General features: G+C 50.8%; 1 protein-coding gene and 1 long non-coding RNA gene across 2 annotated transcripts in view; one reads left to right on the forward strand and one right to left on the reverse strand.

Annotated features, from left to right (window-relative positions):
- The window catches only part of GLI2 (GLI family zinc finger 2), a 255,721-nt gene extending 238,378 nt beyond the window's left edge, over positions 1 to 17,343 (reverse strand). The window contains exon 1 of the mRNA XM_038564917.1: positions 17,213 to 17,343. The gene's annotated coding sequence lies outside the window, so the exon portion shown is untranslated. The remainder of the gene's footprint in view (positions 1 to 17,212) is intronic.
- Positions 14,730 to 20,914, forward strand: LOC102156205. Its single transcript, XR_005374071.1, has 3 exons — positions 14,730 to 15,411; positions 18,725 to 18,963; positions 19,627 to 20,914. It is a non-coding gene; the product is annotated as an uncharacterized LOC102156205 (long non-coding RNA).
- Positions 20,915 to 25,632: the final 4,718 nt, after the last annotated feature.

Genomic DNA, 25,632 nt, shown 5'->3' on the forward strand with positions numbered 1-25,632 from the left:
AGTAGACCAAAAAAAACCATTTTTTTTAATCCAAGACAGCAAATCTGTTGTTTTAATATTTGGACAATCATGATGCTTAAATCAAGGTGACAATGGAGATAGGACAATTTGAGGCAAGGGAGCTTCACTGCAGCTGCCCTGTCCAGCAGAAGCCCCTGAGCAGCCACAGAGGACTACTCTATGGGAGCCTCACAGCCATCAGTCTCATGAAGCTCATGTCTCTTTGCCCAGCAACCATCTGCACTTGAATAGGTCCACAGGTTGGAGTGCATGGTCACTGTCCTGGCTTCTGGAGGAATCTGGCTGAGAGACCTACCTTGGAAAGGCCTCTCCAGAGCACAGCAGGGCAGAGGTGACTGCACAGCCATCCTCAGGCCCAGGGCAGCCATTGGCAGATTGAAGGTAATGTCTAGTACGTGCCTTGTTGGTCTGAGGCAGAACAAAATCGGGCACATTCTAGAAACGATCCCTTCTAGCAAACTGATCTCCTTCCTGGCCAGGGTCCAGGTTCCAGTAAGCATAGGGTCTGCCCCCACCAAGATGTCTTTCAATAAAACCCAGCAGGATAGGGACTCTGGCTAAAACCAGCAGCATGTGCTAAATGAGAATCTGGATTTGAGTTGACTAGAGCCTAAATGAGTGGCTACATGACATAGCGGCCAAATACATGGCGCCCACTTGGGCCGCCTTATTAATAATAATCAAGATTTATTACTATGTTCCATAGTACTATGTACTATACTACCTATGAACTCTTTTATCCTCACTATACCCCAAGGAGATGGGTCTATAGCAATCCTCACTTTACAGATGAGAAAACAGAAGCATAGAACAAGGATGTGCAGCCTGTCTCCAGCACCTGGTCTGAACCCCCTGCTCCACCAAACCTTCCAAAATAAGGGCTAATGTGTCTGTCCCTTCCCAATAGTAATGCTACAGCCACTAGACAGTTCCTTTCATGAGCCAGGGTGTCAAACAGATGTCAAGCTGGGTCATGTGAAACACAGGGGGCCTGGATTTGCCCATAACAAGAGGGTGGGAGCCAGCCCGGGAAAGAATGAGTCCAGGAAAACGTTCTCCATCCTCCCTCAGAGAGCTGGGGGCCACAGAAGGGATAACAAGGGGACAGACCTCCTTCAGGACAGTAGGAGTAGGTGATGGAGTGGGCAATGGAGCGGGCAATGGAGCGGGTGATGGAGTGGGTGATGGAGTGGGCAGGCTATGATTGAGGGCAGGGCCACATTCCTAACTGTCCAGGCTGCCACGGAGGGGCCTCCCAGGCAGAGGGAGTCCCTGGTGAGACAAAGGGTGTGCCCTGCCCTCCCCCCAGAGGTTATGGAAGAGCACCCTTTGGATGGGAAACCAACCCTAAGGAGGAGAGGGGAGCTGGGACCCTGACAGTTCCACCCCTGGGAACTTGGACAACTCCAATGAAACCAGAAAGCCTCTACAGCATCTGGAAAATGCAAATGATAATTCCTCCCACACAGATCAGGTTGTCATCCCGCCAGAGCTCATGTGCCTGTCACACCAAGTGGTAGTGGTGCTAAAGCCGTACATGGTCTCTAAGGCCCTTCTATCTTGAGATGGTGTAAGAGTGCTTAAAGACAAGAGCATTTCCTATGGCACTGCTAAGGTCAAGGGCTGACTCCTCACTCAAATAAATCAGTGAAGTGACCATCAGTGAGTCTACGAAGCCCAACTGCAACCCTCTCTAACCAATGGGACAGGGAAACTGTGAGTGACCCCAGGCACTGAATGTCATGGCTTAAAGACATAAAAAAAAAAAAAAAAAAAAAAAAAAGACATAATCTACACAGATAGAGATGATCTATCCCAGCCTCTCATTTGACAGGGAATAAACTAGGAGAGGCCACCCTGCGTAAGGAGGTCTCATGTTAATTTCAGGGAAAGCCAGGCTAGAACCCTGGTTACTGCACCACATCTCCAATACCTTATCCATCAAAACAACCTACATCCATCAAAACAACCTACCTCCCACCTAAAAACCCTTCAAAGTGTGTATAAAAATATTGTACACAGAAATTACATGTGGAGTCCAAATGAACTATATAGCAAACACGTTTATATTATATAAAAATGCAACTCCACTCTATTACAAACTAATTGTTTTATAATGATTGCTCTTACTCACTCTTCTGGAGAGAGTAATCTGGAGGCTGCTTGGTTGACTTGTATTTCTTAACAAAGGTGTCAAAGGACACTGAACAAATGTCATTTTCTCCCACTGAATTCATTTACCAACAAACATCTACTAAACACAAATAGACAATTGCAAGACAATGTTAATGAGTGTTATAAGCCAGGGAAACTCCAATGACAAGTGGGAGCCTAGGTCTGATGCAGGAAAAACTCCATGAAAGAGGTGACCCTTGAAATTATCGCCTTCATAGATAGGAGAGGAGAGATAAGCCAAAGACCAACAACAAAGGCCTTTAAAATCCCTGTTGTCAATGAATGGGAGGAAGGATAGATGGATGATGAATGATGGATAATAATGGATGGATAGATGATGGACTGAAGATGGATGGATGGATGGATGGATGGACGGATGATGGAGGATGCATGATTGGATAGGTGATGGAGGGTGATGGAGAAGGAGGATGGATGGATAGGTGATGGAGGAAGAATGGATAGATGGATGGATGGACGATGAATGGTAGATAATAATGGATGAATGGATGGGTAATGGAGGATGAATAAATGGACAGATGATGGAGGGAGGATGGATGGATAGGTGATGGAAGGAGGATGGATGGATGGATGAGTGATGGAGGGAGGATAGATGGACGATGGAAGGAGGATGGATGGACGGATGGATGATGGAGGGAGGATGGATGGATGGATGGAGTGATGGATGGATGGATGGATGGATGATGAAAGGAGGATGGATGGATGATGAATGGTGGATAATGGATGAATGGATGGATAATGGAGGATGAATAAATGGATGAAAGAGGGAGGGAGGATAGATGGGATGGATAATGGAGGGAGGGAGGATGGATGGATGGATGGATGGATGGATGGATGAGTGATGGAGGGAGGGTAGATGGATGGATGGGTGAAGGAGGGAGGATAGATGGATGGATGATGGAGGTAGAGTGGATGGATGGATGGATGGATGGATAGATGGATGCAGGGAGGATGGATGGATAACCACTACCACCCTTAAAGCACTGAAAGTGTTTCTGAGGATCACAGTGAAAAGTATTCTGAGAACCAGATTTATCTCTTCCTTTTTCCACCAAGGTGACCCTGTAAGGGGAGTTATCTTCAGGATCAGGTCACAAATAGGCAAAGCTCTCGCCAACAGATGACAAGAAGGGCGAAGGTCACCAGAATGAGAAGAGGGCGTGCATATCTGCTGGGAATCTTCTCTTGTACTGTTCTGCCGGTCTGCCTGACAGGAAAAAAAAACTGGAGAAACGGAGTCAGCCCAAACCAAGAGGCAGAGAATCACTTTGCTGCCCAATATCCCATCTCCCAAAAGAACCTGGGTTCCTACATGCTTATGTCTCATGACCTGAAGTTAACCCACGGGTAACAAGGGCCATCCCTGGGACCACAAAGTCACTCCTTCATAGCACCCTAGGTTCTCATAAAGGGCCCCTCCGCAGCCTGCTGGAGCCTCTTGGCACAGCTCACCCTCCAAGCGACACGGATACTCTGTAGGTTCCAGAAACACCACACTCTGCCAATCATTTGCTCAGTTGCTCTGCCTAGACTGTCCTGCCTTCCCCTGCCCCTCCATGGCAAAGTCCCCATCCTAGAAACCGACCCAGTCTGGCCCTCCCCTCAAAGAAGCCTCCCAGGACCGCACAGGTACAGCTGTATGGTTAAACAAATGCACCACTGCCAAAAGGATCTCCCCCACCCCAGGACCTCCCATTATTCGGACCCAGGACTCTGCAGTTCCTGACCAGTAGCTGCCAGGGAGAGCCTGGTATAAAACTCACTGTGAAGTGGGAAACCTACCAGCCTGAGGCCAGGAAAACAGACATATCCAGTTTCTCTCAGACAACAGTTGAGGGCAATCCATGCTCCTGGCAACATTCCTCTGTAGCTGTCTTTTGAGATCACGCTGGCCAATTCAGGACTTCCCCAAAGTAGCCTCCCCGCTAGGCATGGAGACTGCTGGAAAATGCACATTTGAGAAACCTGCTGGGATCTCAGAGGCCAGCGGCTCTTAACCAAGTCAGCAAGGTGTGGCACTAACAGCAGTGAGTTTAATAAGTGCAAGGCACATAACAGATGTTCCAGTAAGTGCTAGCTGATTGACTGATGGATTGCTCAAGGAATTCCTCTTGATGGCAATGGCCGCCCCATTTCCAACTCAAGGCACAGAAAAGAGGGTTAAAGATCTCCAGCCTGGTGTGAGAGTGAGGTGTGAAACGGCACTGCTGCCTGCTTTGCCAGCCCTGGAAAGAAGAGGACCAGAGTCCTGGTGTGTGGGTCAGGGAGGAAACCCTAGCTGGTGACATCTCTCCAGGCTTTCCCAATTGTAGCACTGGTAACAACATTACAAGGCTGGATAATTCTTTGCTGCGGGGGCTGCCCTGCGCATTGCAAGATGTTACACAGCCTCCTGGCCTCCACTTACTAGATGCCCCCACCAAAGTTGTGACAACCAAAAACACCTCCAGATATTGACCAATGACCCCTGGGGGACAAACTGCCTAGTTGAGAAACGGTGCTGTGGCCCAGCTGTTCCCAAGGCTGCACTCAGAAGCCAACTTCAGGAGAGCAAGTCTCACTTTGCTTGGCCAGGTAAACACGGAGGCTATCCAATGTCTCCAAGACTCAGTTTACCTTTTTACAACATGAGATCATAGTCTTCAAGTGACTCGCATGTTTCTAGGTGTGCAGAAGGCACTCAATAACTGTTTTACATCAATTTGTACATAGTTTTTCTAAAAACCTCAAGCTAGCATCTTTGATCTCTCCCCAAAAGCTAGGAAGATACCACTGGAAATCCAGCAAGGCCTAACGACGGCTTCACAGCTGTTCAAATACCTTGGCCAAGCTAGACCACTTTTCAGCACCTATTCTAAAGTAATGATCAGAAATTTCAGGCAAACGTTTACATCAAAGACATCTATTCCAGCATTATCTCTAATAACGAAAACTAGAAACAATCTAAACATCCAACCACATAAAGAGAGTACAAAAATAATAAAGGCAGACAAAGGAATTTTATGTTGCCAAAACCTCCACAGAAATAAAAATTATTCATTAATAAACATGGAAAAAATGTCCATGATATAATGTTGAGTGAATCAAGAGTTACGTGACCATGCACAATGCAACTTCAATTTTGTAAGAAAATATCAAGCAAAAATAGTATCTCATATAAAACCAATAGAAAGGGACTGGAAGGATATTTAATGGTATTTTCCTCTTTCCAATGTTCCCTAATTCACCAGTTGCTTTTTTCTTTTTTTTAAAGCATGTCTTAGTTTTAAGATCTTGAGGGGGGAAGCTTTTATTGTTGTTGCTGCTAATATTTTTACATCAGAAGAGAAGGCTTTGCTTGAATCCCCAAGTGCTAAACCAAAGCCCAGATCTTGAATACAGCCCCCAGCCACACAAAGAAAAAGGATTTTAAACCTAAACAAAGAGAAATCTGAAGAAATGAAAACGAAAGAGGGACCAACGGGACCCAGGCCACTGGTAAGGGACCCAGGCCACTGGTAAACAACCTGAGGCACCCACAAAGTGAGCAGGGCAGGGCAGGGCTCTGGGTGAGACCCAGATGCTCTGTCTGCCTGTCTGGGCTGCTGGCCAGGCAGCCAGAGGGGGACACACGGTGCTCACCCGGGGAGCTGGCCTGTGAGGCTGGCCAGTAGGGGCCTGACAGCGGGCACTGGAATCTTCCAAAGCAAGAACAGGACTCACAGCACAGTTGGGGGTGGGGATGCCGGCGGGGGAGGCTGTCCTCAGCACCCTGGAGCTCAGCAAACCAAGGTTTCCAAGCCAGGCTCCAAAGGCACCATCAGCCTGATGCTGCCTCCAGCGTCCCTGCTGCCAGTAACCACCCGTTCAAGGCGGGCCCCGCGAGGATGGCAGGGGATGGCAACTCGGAGCAGCACCACACCGGAGCACGGGGGTCAGCCCTACCTGAAAGAACAGCAAGACACAGGGCCGGGGCCTCAGGGGTCTGTGGGGCCTGGGACTGCCGGCCGCATCTGGAGGATTCGGCGCCCGGTGCTGCAGCGCAGAGACCCGGGGCGGTGTTCGTGTCGCCCGCCTATCTCCCACATCCACGTCCCACGGGGCTCCCGGTGCCAGGGGAGCCACGGAGCACCAGGCCCTCACTCTGCTCTACAGCCTGCCCGCGGCAGCGTAGACGGAGCAGAGGAGCCGAGCAAAGGCAGACAGCGAACAATACCACACCTCGGATCCGCGGAATGCCTCCGCGTGGGCTCCACCCGAAGCGACTGCACAGCGGGTGAGGACGAGTCCACAGATCCCCAGTTCAGGGGCGTGCAAGTTTTCTTTTTCCAGACTCTCTTGAAATCCTCCCCCGAGGCACACTTAAGGCATCCACATAAAGCTAACAGAGTCCGCAGCACAGGACACTACAGGTCACAAAGTCCCCCCAAAAGCTGGCCCACGCCGTCAGAGCCAGAGGCATGTGTCAAAGGCCAGCGGCGCCTTAGTGACCGGAAAGGCCACCGGTCCCGGGACCCTGACCTTGCGCTGGGCTCCCACTTGGAGCCTCGTTTATACAAAACACACTAGCAAGCTGTCAGGACTCCCACTCCGAGCTGAAAAGCAAGGGCCAGAGAGAAACCATGCCTGTGCTGACGCTCAGTCGCCCCGTACTCGTCAGATTCTCCTCCCAGGCTCTTTTTCGACTGCTTCCTCCCAAAACGACTCAAGTCTTAGTGAGACAGGATGTGCTTGAAAGATGCTGACGCCAGGGCCAGGGTGCGGGGACCAGGCACTGTGACGGGGGCAGGAAGCCAAGCGGTACCTTTGAAGCACTCGGGTAACAGGCTGACCTCACAGTCCACAGCCCGTCCTCCTTCCGGCTCCCAGGCCTGAGGCGGGCACGGCGTGGGCAGGGCGGCCGCCACCAGCTCCTCTCTGCACACCCACTCCTGCCAGGCTAGCTCCTTCCTACTAGGAAACCAGAGACACCCACAAGGTGGCCCTTTCCCCAAATCTCACCATGAGTAGAACTTCTAGAATGTCTGCTCACACCCGTCAAACACTGAACCGGGCCCAAGTGGGTCCAACTTCTGGCCACTTCAGCCATGAGCACTGAGACAGCAGCTATCATGACACACAGGAGGGCTCTTACAGGAGAAAAAAAGGAGTTATGGGTGCCTGGGTGGCTCAGTTGGTTAAGCATCTGCCTTTGGCTCAGGTCATGATCTCAGGGACCCGGGATCAGGCCCTGCACTGGGCTCCTTGCTCAGAAGAGAGCCCACTTCTCCCTCTCTCCCATTTTTTTTTTTAAGATTTTATCTATTTATTCATGAGAGACACACAGAGAGAGAGAGAGAGAGGCAGAGACACAGGCAGAGGGAGAAGCAGGCTCCATACAGGGAGCCCAACATGGGACTCCATCGTGGGACTCCAGGATCACGCCTTGGGTTGAAGGCAGGCGCTAAACCGCTGAGCCACCCAGGATCACTGCCGCCCCACCCCCCCGTTTGTGCTCACTTTCTCTCTCTCTGAAATAAAATCTTTTAAAAAGGGGTGGGCAAGGGGGAAGCAGTTATCCTAGGGACCCTGGGGCCAGAACTGCACACTTCCTAAACTCACTAAGCTATGGTTTCTCCTGAGGCCTAAAAGCTACCTTTCACAGCAAAACAGGTGACTGTCACTGTCCCGTGAAAGAGAGCCTCTGCCCTAGAGTCCACTTCTCTGTGATGTTCTAGAGCAGGAGAGCTCAATTTCAGACCAGCTTGCCCCAACCTCCAGTCAGCACTAGCTGATCAGCCAGCTAAAAGTCTTAACAATCAATCAATCAATAAAACTCTTAACAATCTGCTGAGGCCCATCCTGGGTTGTCCATCCAGTCTTAGAGATGCCAATGCTATCCCTTTCTTAATGCAAAAGTCACCAAGGAACACTAAGAAAACACTAATCACAGCAAGAAAACACTAATCCCCATCACTCCACCCTAAAAGTCATCAATAAAGTTCAGATCTCAGACTCGACTCTGGAAGGAATTCTCTCTCATTTACCAGGTACTCCCCAGGGCCTGAAATCTGCATATTTAACCAGCTTCCCACCTGAATCTCATCCAGGAGTCCCAGGAACCAAGCCTTGAGGTGCCTGAGGCCTTATTCTCAGATTTGCCTCTATAACTCATGTCCAGGGGATCCCTGGGTGGCTCAGCGGTTTAGTGCCTGCCTTCAGCCCAGGGTGTAATCCTGGGGTCCTGGGATCGAGTCCCATGTTGGGCTCCCTGCATGGAGCCTGCTTCTCCCTCTGCCTGTGTCTCTCATGAATAAATAAAATGGAATTTTTAGTATATATATATATTTTAATATATTATATATATACATATATAAAACTCATGTCCAGTTCTGACTTCAGTCTCTTACACTATTTCTTTCTTTTTTTTTTTTTTTTCACTTCTCCTAAGTCAGCTTAGGAGAAGTGAAAAAAAAAATCTAATTCTTAAAGGGATCTGATAGTTACAGGACTTGCTGATATATATGTATTTCAGAATAAATATATATACATATCACACATCCCGTGTTCACACTTACAGGAAGAGTAACAACATACTCTATCACCTATGTGAGTAACATATTACATTATATCCATTTCCTATAGATGAAGACATGTGAATTACCTTTGAACCTGAAAATTCCTGGCTGTGCAACTGTGAAGTCTGATTTCTCTTTTCGCTGCATAAACAAAGCAACGCATGCACACACTCTGTCTGGGGACACCAGACACGTCCCCTCACCTTGATCTCCACAGAAAGTGAGGGCCAGCCCTAAATACGCTGTCACTGCCTGGACACATAATGTATCACCATAGCACAACCCACCACCACTGTCTGCGGAAATGTCTGAGTGATGTGCCTTCAACCTGTCATTGGACCACGATGACCTCAATTTTTGGAGAAGTCAAGTCAAAACTCAACCCTTATCTTCAGAGATCCAAGACATATTTATGTGTCAGCCCTCCTTCAACTTATCCATAGCCTTCGAGAAAGTCTGAGAAGGCCATCACAGGCCGTGTGCCTCCCCTGCCCCCCACCACCCGCCAGTGTCTCCAAGTCCACCCCTATCTATGCTCACGCCATGACTACATCCCAGAGGTGTCCAAGCACTGCCATGGGCTATGGCGAGTGACTGATGGGAACGTGGGGCATAGTCAGAGCAGCACCTCACTACACGCTCCCTGGAAGCTGAGGCAGTAACAGAAACTCCACACTTTCTCCAGACTCGGGTCCTCCCACCCTGCCTACCGTCTGATTCTCACGGTGGGCGGCAAGAGATGGGGTGTGCAGGCTCCCAGGATTCTGAAGCCCAAGAATCTGAGATCACCTTTGCCAAGGTCCTCCATCCACAGAAAGTCAAAGCAACTCGCACAAGGTCAGCCAGCTCTTGAGTGACTGGTCTCCCTCTCCTTTCTGGTAACCAAGGGCTCGGGCTAATTTTTCTTCATATGCACTCATCCAACTCGCCAACTCTCTTCCTCAGCTCTTTCTGGAGGAAAAGAGCCTGAAAGATGATGTGTATGAGAAAGGATTCCCAGCAGTTATGGCCTAGGGGGCTCTGGGGGGACAGGGGATCCTCTGTCCAACATCCTACACCTCTGCCACCTTCTTTGGCAGGTATCAGTGACTCGGTCTTAAGCTGGTCTTAACTAGTATAGAACTTTGGAATCACTGAGTTGTACGCCTGAAACCAATATAACATTGTATGTCATGGATACTTCAATAATAAATGTTTACGGAAATAGTCTTAACTAGCAAATGACACAGGAGGGAGCAGGAAATATCAAAGGCCCTTCACCCTTCTCCACCTGCCTTGGTCTTATTCCTCTTTGAAGAGGAAAGCCCCTTCTGGTTCCCAAAACAGAGCTAGTTCAATCCCATGGGATATGCTACCTTGAGAGTCATGTTGGAATTTTTTTAATGCATTTGTGTCCTCCCCCAGACAAAAGTTGGTTAAAACTTCTATCCCCTTCTTCTGAAGCCACTGCTTGGTGAATCGTAGATTCTCAAAGAAAGAATCAACACATTAAGAGCTATTTTCTGGCCATCAAGGTCTGCCTGCACTGCAAATACTTACATATTAATCTCCCCATCTCAGGTTTAAAAATATGGACTTGTTTTTTTTTTTTTTTTAACTCCCAACGTAATGAATGAGTTTAAATATTAGAAGTTGAAATTATTTAGTAAATCATTTCACCTGCAAAGTTTCTATTTGCATAACATTAATTCATGATGGCAGCTAAAACAAATTCATCACATTCCGTATATTAGAAGCTGATTTATGTAGGAATTGAAAAAAATCATGAGCCCAAAATTATGTTGACATGACGTACATGCTCAATGGAGAAAGATTTTTCTCTTTCCTTCTTTTCCTTTTTTTTTTTTTTTTAAGTCATCCAAACCAACTGAATTATGGTGAGGAGGGAAAGGATTTGAGCAGAGGAAGGAGGCGAAGGAAATGAATAATGCTACGCCTCACGTGTGTGGCAGGCTCTCGGTGAGCATAGACACACACTCTCCGGTTATTAATGTCAAGTATGCCAAAGATACGCTGGAAAATCATTACCATTCATCGCCACTAACCGCCATTAAATTTCAATCAATTCAACTTAGCACAAGTGTACTTGAGCGGCCCTTACAGTTCCTTATAAATGTGGCTCAAAAGTCGGGCTGACTTATTGCATTGTCCACCGTACAAAGAAGCATTGCTAAGCATCTGCTTGGACCCGGGACGGATGCTCTTTTAACATCCTAAAGCATTCAGAGATCTTTCTCTTTCTAAACTAAGAGGTTTCGAATCCGCACAGGTCAAGACGAAGTGGGGCGGGGGGGGGGGGGCGGGGTGCGGACTATTCGGAGAAACCAGCACTGGGTTCCTGCCTTTGGGGTGGGGACAAGGCAACCGGACGCCTCCCCGGGTGTGGGCGGCCTCCCCACGCCTCCCAGGAAAAGTTCTTGACGCCTCCCAAAGTTTGGTAGCGTGGCCCCCCGTGTCCTGGCTCCGGCGAAATGCTCTCCACCCACGCCGCAGCCCGAACTGCCCTCGGCACCCCGGGCCCCGGGACGGGGAGGGCCGCGGGGGGCGAGCGGGAGGTGCAGCCGGCGCGGCAGCTTCGGGACGTGCGCGCGGGCCAGGTGCGCGGGCCAGTGCGCGGGCCAGGTGCGCGGGCCAGTGCGCGGGCCAGGTGCGCGGGCCAGGTGCGCGGCCGCGGGGACCCGCGCGCTCCGGGGTGCTCGCCCGGCGACAAAGGCGGCGGCGCGGGCCCCCTGGGATCTGGCCCGCGGGCTCCCTTCCCGACTCGCCACGAGCACTGTCCGGCCCGCCGCAGCTCGCCGGGGGCGGCCGGTGCGCCGCCTGGACAATGTGGCCATTGTTCCGGCGCCGCAAACCAGGCCGGCGGGCAGGTGGGAGGAAGGCGGCGCGGCCGGCGCGCGGGCACTCGGGGCGCCCAGGGTCCCCCGGGCGCGGGCACGGTCCCCGAGGCCTGGGCGCGCCGCCTCCCGGCCAGCCCTCCGCGGGGCGGCTGGGGGCGGGGGAGGGGAAGGGGGCGTGCGCGGGGGAGGGGGGACCCGGGCCGGAGGGGGAAGCGGAGACAGAGAAGGGAGAGGGAGAGACAAAGAGGGTGGGAGACGGAGGAGGGAGAGAGGGGGCGAAATGAAGCCGCAAAAGAGGAAATGGGGGAAGAGAGATGTTAAAAAGGATCAGGGAGAGAGGGGGAGGGGGAGGGAGCAAAAGGGGAAGGGGGAGAGAAAGACGAAAAGGAGACAAAGAGCAGAGAGAGGACAGGGGAAAGAAGAGTAGGACACAGGGAGACACAGACAAACATATGTGCCATGGAACTGTACCACAGGCTGCCCAAGAAGCCTCTGGAAAGAGCAAGAGTTCACCCTCTTTGGTAGAGGGAAGCGGTTCCAAAGCCAGCCGAGTCAGCAAAGTGTAATCACACCAGGGGCTTTGCTTAATTACAGGTTTGCAAGCGGGGCTGGAGGAAAAGAGATACTTAACTGTGTCCCCGGGAAGGCCCAGGCAGGGACTCCACTGGTTTGTAAGACTGGGGAATACAAATATCCCAATCTCCACCCGACCCGGCCCTAAAGCCCCCTGAGCCGGATTCCTGGAGGCTGGGGCTGGGGTCTGAAGCATGGTAGACTCAGGCTGACCAGGAACAGCCATCCTGTCTGTCGGAGCTTTGAAATGTTCAGTTGGGAAGGGAATCCCAGGCTCCCCCACCCGTGCTGGTCAGCGGTAGAGGCCACAGGCCTGGGGAGGCCCCGCCTCAGCCAGCAGCAGGGCCACCCTCCCTCCTCCTCCACCTCCCTCCGCCCAAGGGGGTAAATCAATCCCGTGCTAATGAATAAAAAGTCCCCTTTATTTCACTGCTGTTTTTGCTTCATTAAATTTTCCACAGATTTGCAGAGAAGAAAACATAATCAATAAACCTTGACAAAAGTGAACGTGTGAAAAAGGCCAGAGAATGGAAAAGCGAGATAAAAGTGATATCCGATCACAGATTTCAGCAGCAGATGACGAGCTGGGGGGCTGCTGAAGAATCTCAATGGACCATCACCCTTTTGCGGCTTTCCTCCCCTTTGCTGAAACTCTTCATTCAAGACAATAGTAAATGCACTAAAACTTTTTTCTTATGCTAATGCATGAAACCGGGCACTCACTGTTAAAACACACTTCCCAGCAACCTGTTTTTTTTTTTAACAACACACATGCACACACACAAAACCACATTGACTTACTTGATTTAAAGCAAAAAAAAAAATTCAAAAACGGTTTAATAGGTACTCTTTGGTCACATCTTACTGAGTTATTTCCCCCATTTGCATGTTTTTAAAGAAACCAGAATCGGCACACAAACAGGATTACTGAGGATGCTTTTGTTGGTGAAGGACTAGGGAGAAATAAGATATTAAACCCAAAGAAAGTATGCTGTTCTCCTTGGTGCATCTGTTCAGGGTTTTAAACACAGTTTTGTGGGTTAAAGATGTTTCTGTCACCCTCAAAATCTAAAATCAACCAACAATGATTTGTTTATTTTTTTAATCCCATCTTCCACAGCAAACACTCAAATTAATTTTAGAGAAAATGAGTAATATTGAGTCTGGTGTCCTGGGTTTATTTGAAAAACCACAAAGCTGCTGCCCTTTGCCAACGGACACTACCAAACACCAACATCCCCTTGCCTTCTGGTCTTTTAAACAAGCTCCAAGAAACAATTACAGAGTAGCTCCCCCACGGTCTTTAGACTCCACCAATGAGCCTCGTTCACCGAAATTGCTGCATATTCATTCTGGTTGTCGGTACAATCACCTATTCCGCCCCCGAATTTTCTGGAATCTGAGAATAGTTTCTCTCTTTGGCATTCTTCACGTGTTTCATTTGTCCGTGCCTCTGACACTTACTGAAAAGAAGAAAGGGTGGGGGACTGCTTCCCTGGGGTTCCCTTTCAAAGGGCCTTGGCCCAGCGGGAACAGCTGCAGATGTCCACAGCGAGGTCCACCTGGCCTGCCATCCCTCAAGCACCCAGGGAGCAGGAGCTGGCACAGGTAGAAACCGACCCCCACCCCAGTCTAAAGAAGCAAGACTGGTTTGCTCCACCCCCCTCAAGCCGGCGTCATGAGTGAGCGTCACTCAGATGAAAGTAAGCCCTGCTGAACACACACTTCCCCAAGAAAAGGCAAGCTGCCCTATCCCTAGAGTACATAAGGATGTAGGACTCCGTTCTGAGCGTTAACAAGCCAGCAGGGTGTGTAGGGGTCACACGGGCTTTCAGAGTGCACACGACAACCTCCTGGTCTCATTTAAAGGGAATTGCTGGCATCTGTGGGGCGAAGCCACCCTCCCCCTCCTTCTCCACCCCGGAGTGGCCGAGGGAGGCCCTGATGGAAGAGGGGTGTTTATTAGACAAATATCCAATTTTGTCTGCCTGCCTGCTGAATCCCCTGGTTTGCTAATCCAGCCCTACGGGCTGCACTGTGTACAGGACACTTGTGGGAGTACAAAAAGCATGAAGTATTTGTGTATTTTTCAGTCGGCAGTGCAAACAAGCCAGCTACAGTACACAGCCTGCAGGACCCCCACGGCCGGGCAGTGAGCCGCTGACCAGCAGCTCTGCGGCCCCCTCTTCTGACTACACAGCTCAAAGGACTTCCTCTGTCCAAGCTCCCCCCACAAGTCGGCTGGAGCACCCCTGAAAAAGTGGAGTGGCACTCCAGGAGGGACTCATCTAATTTCACACACACTTCAACGTGGGCCAAGTCCAAAGCTCCCTCCAAGGCCACGGCTAGGGGCAGTGTGAGCTGGGGAGCAGCTGGGGGGGGAGGGGGTTCTGCTGGAGGAGTCTGAACACTCCAAATTCCCCTCAGAACAATTCCCACGGAGAACAAAAATATCTCTACTGGTCCCACCCTATTCCTCTGTAGCCTGGCTCCCCTATGGAGGGGAAGCGGGGGTTTTCTCTCTCAGCCTCACCCACTGATGTTGAAAACAGACTGCTCTGACCACAGTCTCTTGGATGCCAGACCTAGGGCTGGCTGGTTCACCTGAGGGCTCTATCTCCTGGGCAGGTGGGCTCCTGGCCTCCAGGGAGATCTTCCTGCATTAGTGTAAATCCCCCCCAGAACCACTAAACAATCTCCCGAAATCAGCGGATTTCTCAAAGCAGAAGGAAAACACAAAAGCATCCCAAAGATTACAAAACATTAACTAACTCTGAAACTCTCGGCCAAGTGACAACTTTCCTCCCGTCTGGCTTTGAATGGAATTTAAGTCTGGGAGAGAACACCTCCAGAATTTCCTGTAACCTTCAGCCCTGGAGGGGAGAGGCAGCGAGGCTAGGAAAAACGAAAGCAAGAAAGCTGAAGAAGAGGAGCAAGAAGTGCTGTGAGAGGCACCAGCAGGGAGGGAGGCCTGGAAGGCGCATCTGCAAGTCTACATTCTAGACCTGCTGCCCCAGGGGGGGCAGACCAGAAGCTGGGAAAAGCCTAAATAAAGAACATCAAAATTAAAAGCAGCCAAGCGTGGCCTGGGGACCCTCCCCTCCCCTGGGGGGGGGGGGGGCAGGGAGACCAGCCCAGGTAGCTACACAATGAATTCCCTCCAGACTAAGCCACGGGCAGAGCAGCTCCCAGGCCCGGGGAGGCCTGCCCCCAGACACTGGGAAGCCGAGAGAAGGAAACTCTCAGCCAAGGTAAGGAAATGGGAGGGGAGGGGGCCTGTAGGTGAGGTGGCCAGAACAAACAGATCTCATCAGGGGGACTTGCGACAGGTCCGCCTATTCCTGCGCTTTCCACCGCTGTATATTTTGGATTTCACAGTTTATTTACTTTACTTTTTGGCACCGAGCCCCCTGAGCATGCCAATACAATATTTGTTTAAACACTATTTTATGCCGCTTGCGAGGGAAACGTTTACTTTCAAATTCTCCAACATCCCCCAGAGCCTCGTCTGCAAACAGCATATGAGCGTTTTACAACTGCTCCCTTTATCTGAAGCTGTCGGGATTAAACCTTCACACGCCCGGCGAGGGCGGCGGGGCGGGGGCCCGGGACTCCGCCGCGGCCACCGGGCTGCAAAGCCGCGCCAGAGGCCGTGCACCCAGCGGGATGCCCGGGCGCGGGAGGGCAGCGCGGCGCGCAAGACCGCCCCCAGGGCCCCGCGCGGGACTCGGGAGGGATCTACTTTGCCAGCGGGGATCGACCCAGAGGCAGCCAGAAATAAGAAATTATACAGATGAGAGGGGAGCGGGGACAGGCACCCTAGAAAGGACGGGGGGAGGGGGGCTCGGGGTCCGCAAGCGCCTCCGCAGCTGGTCACCCGGGGTGAAGCGCGCCGGCTCGGTCTCGAGCTCCTCGCGCTGTAAAAGTCGGGTTTCCTAGGAAATGACAGCAATTACAGCCGGGGCTGAAAAGGCGCCGAATAGGGTGGACTTCCAGCTCCCCGGCGCGGCGGGCGCGCTCACACTCTCACACACACACACACACACACACACACACACACACGCTCCCTTCCTCCACCCCTCCCTAGCCCCCCCGCCCCCTCCCCCGTCCGGGAAAAACGCTCCCCTCTCTAAACCCTTAATAGGATTGGCGCCCAACTCTCTACGCGCCTCTCCCCATCCATCACACACAGATCAAGTTGCAGTAGTGGATTTTTCAAATTCCTCAGCAAATATACTTGTTGAGAGATTGGCCTTTGGGGGGTTGGGGGGGGGCGAGACGATGAGTGGGGGCGGGGATGAAAGTGAGGGGTGGGGGGGACCCGAGGATGGGGCCAGGGATTACGTGAGGATCCCTCCGAGAAGTCAAGCGGATCTTGGGGCGGAGGACAGGGGAGGAGGAGGAGGAGGAGGAGGAGGAGGAGGAGGAGGAGGAGGAGTTGGAGGGGAGAAGCGAGGAGGGAGGCCGGAGAGGAGAGCCTGACCGAGGGGGAGGGGGGGCAACAGGGCCCGAAGACGGGGTGGAAGGAGCGAGGAAGAAAGGAAGGCAGGGCTTCGCGGCGGGGAGCGCGGAGAAGTACACTTTAGAAGTTCACAAGTGGCTGGCTGCACCCCTGCACCCGCACACGCTCTCCCCAGACACGCTCCCCCTGCCCACCTCCGGGAGCTCCGCAGCATCCAGCCCCCGGCGCTGCCCACCGCCTTCCGCAGAAACAGCCCGGGACCCGGGCGCAGTGGAGCAGGCTGGGGGCCGGCCGGGCGGTGCGCCCGGACAGGACGGGCTCTCTTCCCCCAGGTAGGGAGGGGGATGCGAAATCGCCCCCCGGACACGCCTTGCTAGCCCCGGACCGCCGGTGGTCCCGCACGGGTTGGCCAGAGCCCGAAACGCGGCCGCCTCGCCAGCCGCCGCCCCCCTCCCCCCAAGCCCGGTGGCGCGGGTCCCCGGCCGGGGGACCCTCGGGATCGGCGCAGCATCCCGGTCGGCCCGGGCTCGGCCAGGGTAGGGGGCACTTCGCAACGCAAAGCAAGCAAAAGAAGGCCAATACAACTTTACCGAGGGAGACAAAAGTTTGCCTCTAGCACGCAGGTGGCCTCCGGGGCGCCGGGCGGTGGCTCCGGGCCCCCATCCCAACTTGGCTGCCGCGGCGACCCGCGGCGGGCTGCGGCGTCCCGGGGCTCAGTCGGGCCGAGGCGGGGCGGGCCAGGCAGGGGAGGGGACCGAGGCGGGAGGGGGCCAGCAGCCCGCACCGCCCGCAGCCGGCAGCTCCCTAGGCTCCCGCGCGCCGCGCGGCCCGCGTTCCTTCCTCGGGCTCCTCGGGCTCCCCGGCTCCTCCTCGCCTTCCTGCGCGTCCGCCGCCGCCGCCGCCTCCCGCTCCTCCTCGAAGTCTCATTGATGGGAGTTTGAAAAAAAGTCCGCGGAGCCGTGCAGCCTCGGCTGGCGAGCGCCGCTCTCCTGCAGCCCCGCAGCGCCGCCGGCCGGCGCAGCGCCCCCGCGCGCACCGCTGCAGCACTGCCCGGCGCCGCGCCCCCGCCCCGCCCCGCCCCGCCCCGCCCCGCCCCCGCCCGGGGACCCGCGGGGCCGGGGGAGGGGAGGGGAGGGGGAGGGCGAGGGGGAGGGGCGGCCGACCCCAGGACGCACACCTACCGACAAAGTTCGAGCCGGGAACCCAAGAACGCGCCAGTTTCCAACACTTTTTTTTTTTTAAGGCGCCGGGGTGGGGGCGGGGGTGGGGGGGATGGGGGGGTCGCTAACTCAAGTCAGATGAGCGCCGGAGCGGAGGCGCGGGCACTGCTCTGTTTTCAATCTCCGAGATCCCTCGCCCGCCGCCCCTCCCCGTTCCCCCTCCGCCGGGGGGTGCCCGGGTCGCACATCCCAGCCGCCCGCTCCTCCGGGCGCCGGGGCGGAAGCGGGGGACGGAGGCGGGGCCGGGGGCGCGGCGCTGGCTCCGCGGGGACCGTCCGCCACCCCGCTGCGCGGGCAGGTGCCGGGGTCCCGTGCGCGCCCCCCGCCGCCGCTCACGCGAGTCGCCGTCCGAGCGCAGGCAGGCGGGAGGCGAGAAGCCTTCTAGGTTTGGTACAAGTGTGCTTTGCAGGGAGGGTTTTTGTTTGTTTTGTTTGTTTTTGTTTTTTTTAAGAGACTCCGCTCTAGCTGCCACAGCCAGATGGAAGTAATCAGAACCCAACAACAACAGAGGAAGAAGGAAGAAAAAAACCTCACCGAAGTTTGGGCCAAAGTGTATATGGGGGTGTGTGTGAAAGAACTTGCTTAAGCAAACTGGGTGACTAGCTCTGGGCCCTCGAGCCACACCGCTGCTCAGAACTGAGCTGCCTGGCTAGCATGCAGAGCATGGGAGTGGCCGGCTAAAGTGTCCCTCAACTCCTCGGGGGCCACCCCTCTCTCTGTGCTGAGGGTTCTCACCCAAAAAGTGCCTCATTTGGGGATTTTTTTTAATGTTAGGAAAAGTTCTAACACTTGTGAAACACGATCTGCTGGGTGACAGGTGATAATTCCTTTATATCTATCCTACAAAACTCTGAGATTGGTTCCCCCCTCTCCATTTTACAGATGAGAAGACTGAGGTTTACAGAAGTTAAGCAACTTGTCCAAGGTCAGAGCGGTTGTACCAGTACTTCAACTAAATTGGCCCAGTTGAGAGGAGTGGGAGCATCTCTCCCTTCAGCCGCCCTTCCTACCCTTGCATCTTGTCTGGAATGCAAGAGAAACAAAGGCTCAGAGAGGCAATTCTACTCTCCTTGTGGGGGCGAGACCTTCATGAGCCCACTTTTCTGATACAATCCCTTTTGGTGGGTAGCTGTCTCCATATACCATTGACCATTTCCCCAACTCTATGTTTCACTTTTTAATCACAGAGGGAAGGAATATTAGGGTCCCCGTTCCCTGTCACCCTACCTTTCTTCCTTTCTCCTTACATTCACTTATATGAGAGAAGTAACAATTTCTTCTTGACCTAGAGGGAAAAAATATGCAGAACAATATTAGAACAATTTGATGCTAATTTTGTTTTTAACAAATAGGCTCTCCAGATGGGGAGAAAAAAACCCACAGGGTTTAAAAAAAAAAAAAAAGGCAAAACTTGCAGAAGCCAATGCATTTATTAAAGGGAAGAAAAGTTTGAAAGGGGCTTTTTCTTTAAATATGATCGGATTCACCATTCATTCCTCCATGCTATTTGTTTAAATTCCTGCTGAGCTTTCAGAACACAGACTCCAAGGAGACAGAAAAAGTAAACTCTCCCTCCCCTCAATGGCCATATTTTAATGACCCTATTCATATCTGTCCCATGAAATGTGGGGAATCATTTCATGTTACTGGAATATTAGCTTCATCGGCTGATTACTTCATTATAAGTTTGTCTCTGTTGGTTTCCTTGTGTTGTTAAGTTTGTGGAGAAGTTTAAACAAATCAACATTTTGGGATATTTCCTTTTTCTCTGTTTTTCTTCTCAGACCGGCTCAACTCCTGTTGGAATCCAGGCACTCCCATAACCTTCTCTGGCTTATTTTGGCAAGAAGGTGGCTGTTGAGATGAAGATGGAATGTTTTCGGTTTGAGGAGAGGCAGTAGACACCATGCCTTAATCGGTGGATGGTCAGAAGTTTTGGCACTGAAAAAAGCAATGAGGTTTGGAGTGGAGGCAAGTGGCACAGCAGAGAAAGCCTTCCTGTGAGCATTGGGATACCAAGTCTGGTTTCAGATCTGATCCTTAATGAATGACCTTGGGCAAGTCCCTGTTCACTCGGTTGGCAACATTCTGCACGCCAGGCGTCGTGCTAAGTGACCTAACATCACCGTGAGCCAAACTGGTGAGAGTCCCTTCCCCTCTCGAGCTTAATGTTTCATTAGTAACCACGAACAAATATATGATCAGAAACTGGGTGAGGAAAAAATGCAAAGTGCGCTAAACTGGTGCTTGGTGACCTGAGCTGTCACGGGAGGCGGTGTGGGGCTCAAGGAGGGCATTCCTGAGGAAATAGTTTTCACCGATATGAAGAAGGAATGGAGTGCAACAAAAGCAAAAATAGAGAACATTACACTGAAAAGCTGCACAGCAAAGGAAAAGACAGAATAAAAAGGCCTCCTCTGGAGTGAGAGAAAATATTTGCAAACTACAATATCTGCCGAGGAGCTCATTTCCAAAATCTATAAGGGACTCCTAAAACTCAAGAGCAGAAACAACATATAACCCAAGTAAAATATGGGCGGAGGGGACACCTGTGTGGCTTAGTGGTTGGGCATCTGCCTTTGGCTGGGGGCATGATCCCAGGGTCCTGGAATCCAGTCCCATATCGGCTCCCCACTCTGCCTGTGTCTCTGCCTCTCTGTGTCTCTCATGAATAAATAAGTAAAATATTTTTTTAAGTGGGCAGAGGCCCTCAGTAGACATTTCTCCAAAGAGGATGTTCAGAGATGGCCAACAAGTATGTGAAAAGGTGTTCAGCATCACTTGTCATCAGGGAAATGAAAGTCAAAAACCACAAGGAGATGCCACCTCACATCCCTGAGAATGGTTAATGTCAAAAAAATGAGAGATAACAAGTATCAGGGAGGTTGTGGAGAAATTAGAACCCTTGTGCACTGTTGATGTATGTGGGAATGCACAATAATGTGACCATTATGGAAAACAGTATGGAGTGTCCTCAAAAAAACTTAAAATAGGGGCAGCTGGGTGTCTTAGTGTTTGAGTGTCTGCCTTTGGCTGGGGTCAAGATCCCAGTGTCCTGGGATCAAGTTCCACATTGGACTTCTTGTGAGGAGCCTGCTTCTCCCTCTGCCGATGTCTCTGCCTCTCTCTCTCCGCGTCTCTCATGAATAAATAAATAGAATCTTTAAAAAAAAAACTTAAAACTGAATATGATCCCCCAATCCCACTTCTGAGTATATATCCAAAAATATTGAAACCAGGGTCTTGAAAAGATACCTGCACTCTCCGGTTCATTGCAGCATTATTCATGATAATCAAGATCTGGAAACAACCCAAATATATCTCGTCAGATAAAGGGAGAAAGAAAATGTGGCATATACATGCCACGAAATATTAGTCAGCCTTAAAAACAAAACAAAACAAACAAAAAAAAAGGAAATCCTGCCATTTGTGAACAACAGAGATCCACCTGGAGGAAATTATGCAAAGTGAAACAAATCCAGCAGAGAAGGACAGATACCAGTCAGTTCATCTAATAGGAGGCTAAAATAGTCAAAGGTAGAGAAGTAGACAATAAAATGGTACTTACCAGGCGATGAGGATGGGGGATATGGGGAATTCAGTGGGTAAAGTTCCAGTTATATGAGAGGAACAAAGTTCAGAGATCTGCTCTACAACATAGTACCTATAGTCAACAATCAGGTGTTGTGTAGTAAAAGAATTCAAGAGGTTAGTTCCCTTGGAGAGGTCCTCTCCCTCGCCAAAAGAAAAGGGGCACAAGGAAACTTGTAGAAATGATGGATAGGGCAGCGGTTTAGCGCCGCCTGCAGCCCAGGGTATGATCCTGGAGTCCCGGGATCAAGTCCCAAGTCAGGCTCTCTGCATGGAGCCTGCTTCTCCCTCTGCCTGTGTCTCTGTCTCTCTCTCTCTCTCTCTGCATCTCTATGAATAAATAAATAAATAAAATCTATAAAAAAAAAAAAGAAATGATGGATATATTTATTACCTGGATTGTGGTGATAGTAACACAAATAAATGCGTATATCCAAGCTCATCATATTTATACATTAATTATGTACTTATGTATACCAATTATACTTTCATAAAGCCGGGAAGAAAGTAGAAGGAATGAGGGAGGGTTAACTAGGAGAGGGAAGAGAACACAGTCAAAGGAGCCTGAGTGACAAGAAAATCTAGCCCAGGGATGCCCGGGTGGCTCAGTGTTTGAGTGCCTCCCTTCGGCCCAGGACATGATCCTAGGGTCCTGGGATTGAGTCCCACACTGGGCTCCCTACATGGAGCCTGCTTCTCCTTCTGCCTTTCTCTGTGTCTCTCATGAATAAATAAATAAAATCTTTAAAAAAAGAAAAGAAAAAAATCTAGCCCAAAAGAGTGCTTGTCCCTCACTGCACAGTGGTCTAGTTACTAGGGTTGTAGAGCAAATCTATCCAAATGCAGTGGGAGAAAACAATCATTTACTACACACAAAGATCCTGGGGGTCAGGATTTTGGACAGAACAGAAGAAGGACAGTTTATGCCTGCTCCACAGTGCTGGGGCCTTAGCTAGAAGACCCCAAGCCTGGCACTGGGGTCATCTGAAGACCTGCCCATCACATGCCTGGCACACAATGCTGGCTACTGGCTCAGGGGGGCGTTGGTTCCTTTCTGTCTGGATCTCTCCAGGTGGTCTCTGTGACTACTTTGGACTTCCTCATAGCATGGTGGTAACCAGGTTCCAAGAGTGAGCTTAAGAAGAGATAGCCAGGGGATCCCTGGGTGGCGCAGCGGTTTGGCGCCTGCCTTTGGCCCAGGGCGCGATCCTGGAGACCCGGGATCGAATCCCACATCGGGCTCCCGGTGCATGGGGCCTGCTTCTCCCTCTGCCTGTGTCTCTGCCTCTCTCTCTCTCTCTCTCTCTCTCTGTGACTATCATAAATAAATAAAAATTAAAAAAATTAAAAAAAAAAAGAAGAGATAGCCAGGTAAAAGCCTTCCAAAGAGCACACTTCTATAGAAGAAGTAAGAAACACAAAGATGGCTCCTGAGGGGGCAATACTGGGGACAGGTGCACAAAGGGAAGATGCCAGGCAGGCCAAGAGGAGCCTTCTACAAAACTTTGGAAGCCACGGCATCCCTCTGCAGCATTCTGTTCATGGAGACAAAGTTCTACCTAGGTCCAGGGAATGGGAAAATAGACTCTTCTTCTTGATGGGGAATGGCAAGATTCTGTAAAGCATATGGGGGCAGAAATGGTGCTGTGGCTATTTTTGGAAATCAAGTCTACGACACAAAACTAAGTGAAAACAGAGAAGACTGTGAAAAGGCCCTGAGGTAGCTCACCACTTGTATTGTTTGCTGGTTTGGCTACAAAGCCCCTTAGCGAGCACTTTGGAACATTAGAAGGAAGATACCCGATCCCTCACCCCAAGGAATCTGCACTCTCATCAAGGCAGACACAAAGTGGCCACAATGGCAGGACATAAGATAGGTGCCTGGCTGGCTCAGTCCATGGAGCATGTGACTCTTGATCTCAGGGTTGTAAGTTTGACCTTCATGTTGGGTATAGAGATTACAGAAAAATAAAATCTTAAAAAAAAAAAATGGAAGGAAGGAAGGAAGGGAGGACATGAAATGTATTAAGTGAGGAGTGAGCAGTGGAGCAATGACTGAGGAGCCAGGCAGGAGGACAAATAGCTGGTCAGTGGCTAAGGAGGATGGGCAGTGATGTGTCAATCCCCAACCCAAAGTGGATTGATTATGTGTTATTCTTTCAGGAGTCCTGCGATGGCTCTCAGTCCACCATCCCTCCATCCTGGTATACCTCCCACAGGCTCTGGAATCAGTGACACTGTGAAGTCTAGAATCACTCCTAAGTCTTAAGGCTGTGTCTTCTATTACTGTGCAAATATGTTTGAGAGGCATTAACACAGAAAGTTTCTATAGGATACCCTACCGCTGTGAATGAATGATCAGATTTCTTCCACTGAACAAGTTCATATAGGAATGGGAAACATCAGGATGGCAATGGTGGGGGAACTATTGGGGGACAAGTACCCGAGGGGTGGGAGGGGTGCCAGGCAGGCCACAGGCAAACACCTATTTCTGATTTTCAGTTCAAATCTTAAGCCCTCTCCCAGAAATCAAGGGTACCCACTACCCTAAAATCAAGACCTGAACCAAAATCAAGAGGCAGCTGCTTAAGTGACTAAGCCACTCAGGCACCCCTCAAGGCAATTTTTTAAAACATTGTAGGGAAAACAATGTAGAGACGCACACAGGGGATTTGTGCAAGACTGGGAGATGTTAGGAACCCCTCCCCCCAGAAGCAACCAGTGAAAACCCTTCTCTCTTCCAGAACCCTTCCAGAACCCAGGCATTCCTTTCTTCTTATTTTTTTAAAAGATTTTTTTGGGGGGACCCCTGGGTGGCTCAGCGGTTGAGCATCTGCCTTTGGCTCAGGGCATGATCCTAGAGTCCCCGGGTTGAGTCCCACATCGGGCTCCCTCCATGGAGCCTGCTTCTCCCTCTGCCTGTGTCTCTGCCTCTCTCTCCCTCTGTCTCTCATGAATAAATAAATAAAAATCTTTTAAAAAAATAAAGATTTTATTTTTAAGTAATCTCCACACCCAACATGGGGCTCGAACCCCGAGATGAGGGCAGCCCCTGTGGCGCAGCGGTTTAGCGCTGCCTGCAGCCTGGGGTGTGATCCTGGAGACCCAGGATTGAGTCCCACGTCAGGCTCCCTGCATGGAGCCTGCTTCTCCCTCTGCCTGTGTCTCTGCCTCTGTGTGTGTGTGTGTGTCTCTATGAATAAATAAATAAAATATTTTTTAAAAAACCCGAGATGAAGAGTCTCATGTTCCACCCACTGAGCCAGCCAGGTGCCCCGCACCTTGTCTTTCTAAATGTTCAGTGTCAGAAGTTTGTTTTGTATGTGGGTTACTTGGTGAGCCTCATTTTGCCAGAAGTCATTTGAGGAGAGGCAAGGTCTCGCTGCCTGTGAATGAATTGAAGGTGGGAAGAGATGGCATGGGGCTGTCCCCTGTCAGGCTGTGTGGTGGAGGGTGTCTGCATAGTGGAAGCAGGAAACTGCTTCATGAAGGCTGGATTTGGTCAGTAGCTGAGAATAGCCTATTTGAGTGTATCGGACAGCAAGTCTTCCCTCCTCAAATTAACACACAAGTTGGGGCACCGAAGTGGCTCAGTCGGTTAAGCGTCTGCCTTTTGGCTCAGGTCATGATCTCAGAGTCCTGAGATCAAACCCTGTATCAGGTTCCCTGCTTAATGGGGATCTTGCTTTTCCTTCTCTCTGTCTTTCCTCCTGCTCAGCCATCTCTGTCTCTTGCTCACTCTTTCTCTCTAATAAATAAATAAAATCTTTTAAAAAAAATTAATGTACAAGTCAAAGATTTCCATATAACTAAGCAAAACCAGTTGGAAAATAAGATGGAACGAAAGATCCCAATTCTGATAGCAAAGAGGAAGAAAGTATAAACTATCTAGGTTTAAATATTAAAAGAAATGCCCAAAACCTGGATGAGAAAAAACATAAAACACTACTAGAATTAATATAATTAGACGTGAAAATATAGAAAGATACGTGTTCTTGGTTAGGATGACTCAACATACAAAGGAGTTAGTTCTTTCTAAGAACTAAGTTAATGCAGAAATTATTGCAAATCAAACCAAAGTATGGTCTTTTCTTGGAGCGGAGGGAAACCAGGGCTAGATAAATCAACAATTATAAAGTTCATTTAGATGGAGAAAGAACCAAAAAGGGCCAGGAAGAATCCTAAAAAAGAAAAGCAAT

Source organism: Canis lupus, chromosome 19 (genome assembly GCF_011100685.1).
Source record: "Canis lupus familiaris isolate Mischka breed German Shepherd chromosome 19, alternate assembly UU_Cfam_GSD_1.0, whole genome shotgun sequence".
NCBI classification, from domain to species: domain Eukaryota; kingdom Metazoa; phylum Chordata; class Mammalia; order Carnivora; family Canidae; genus Canis; species Canis lupus.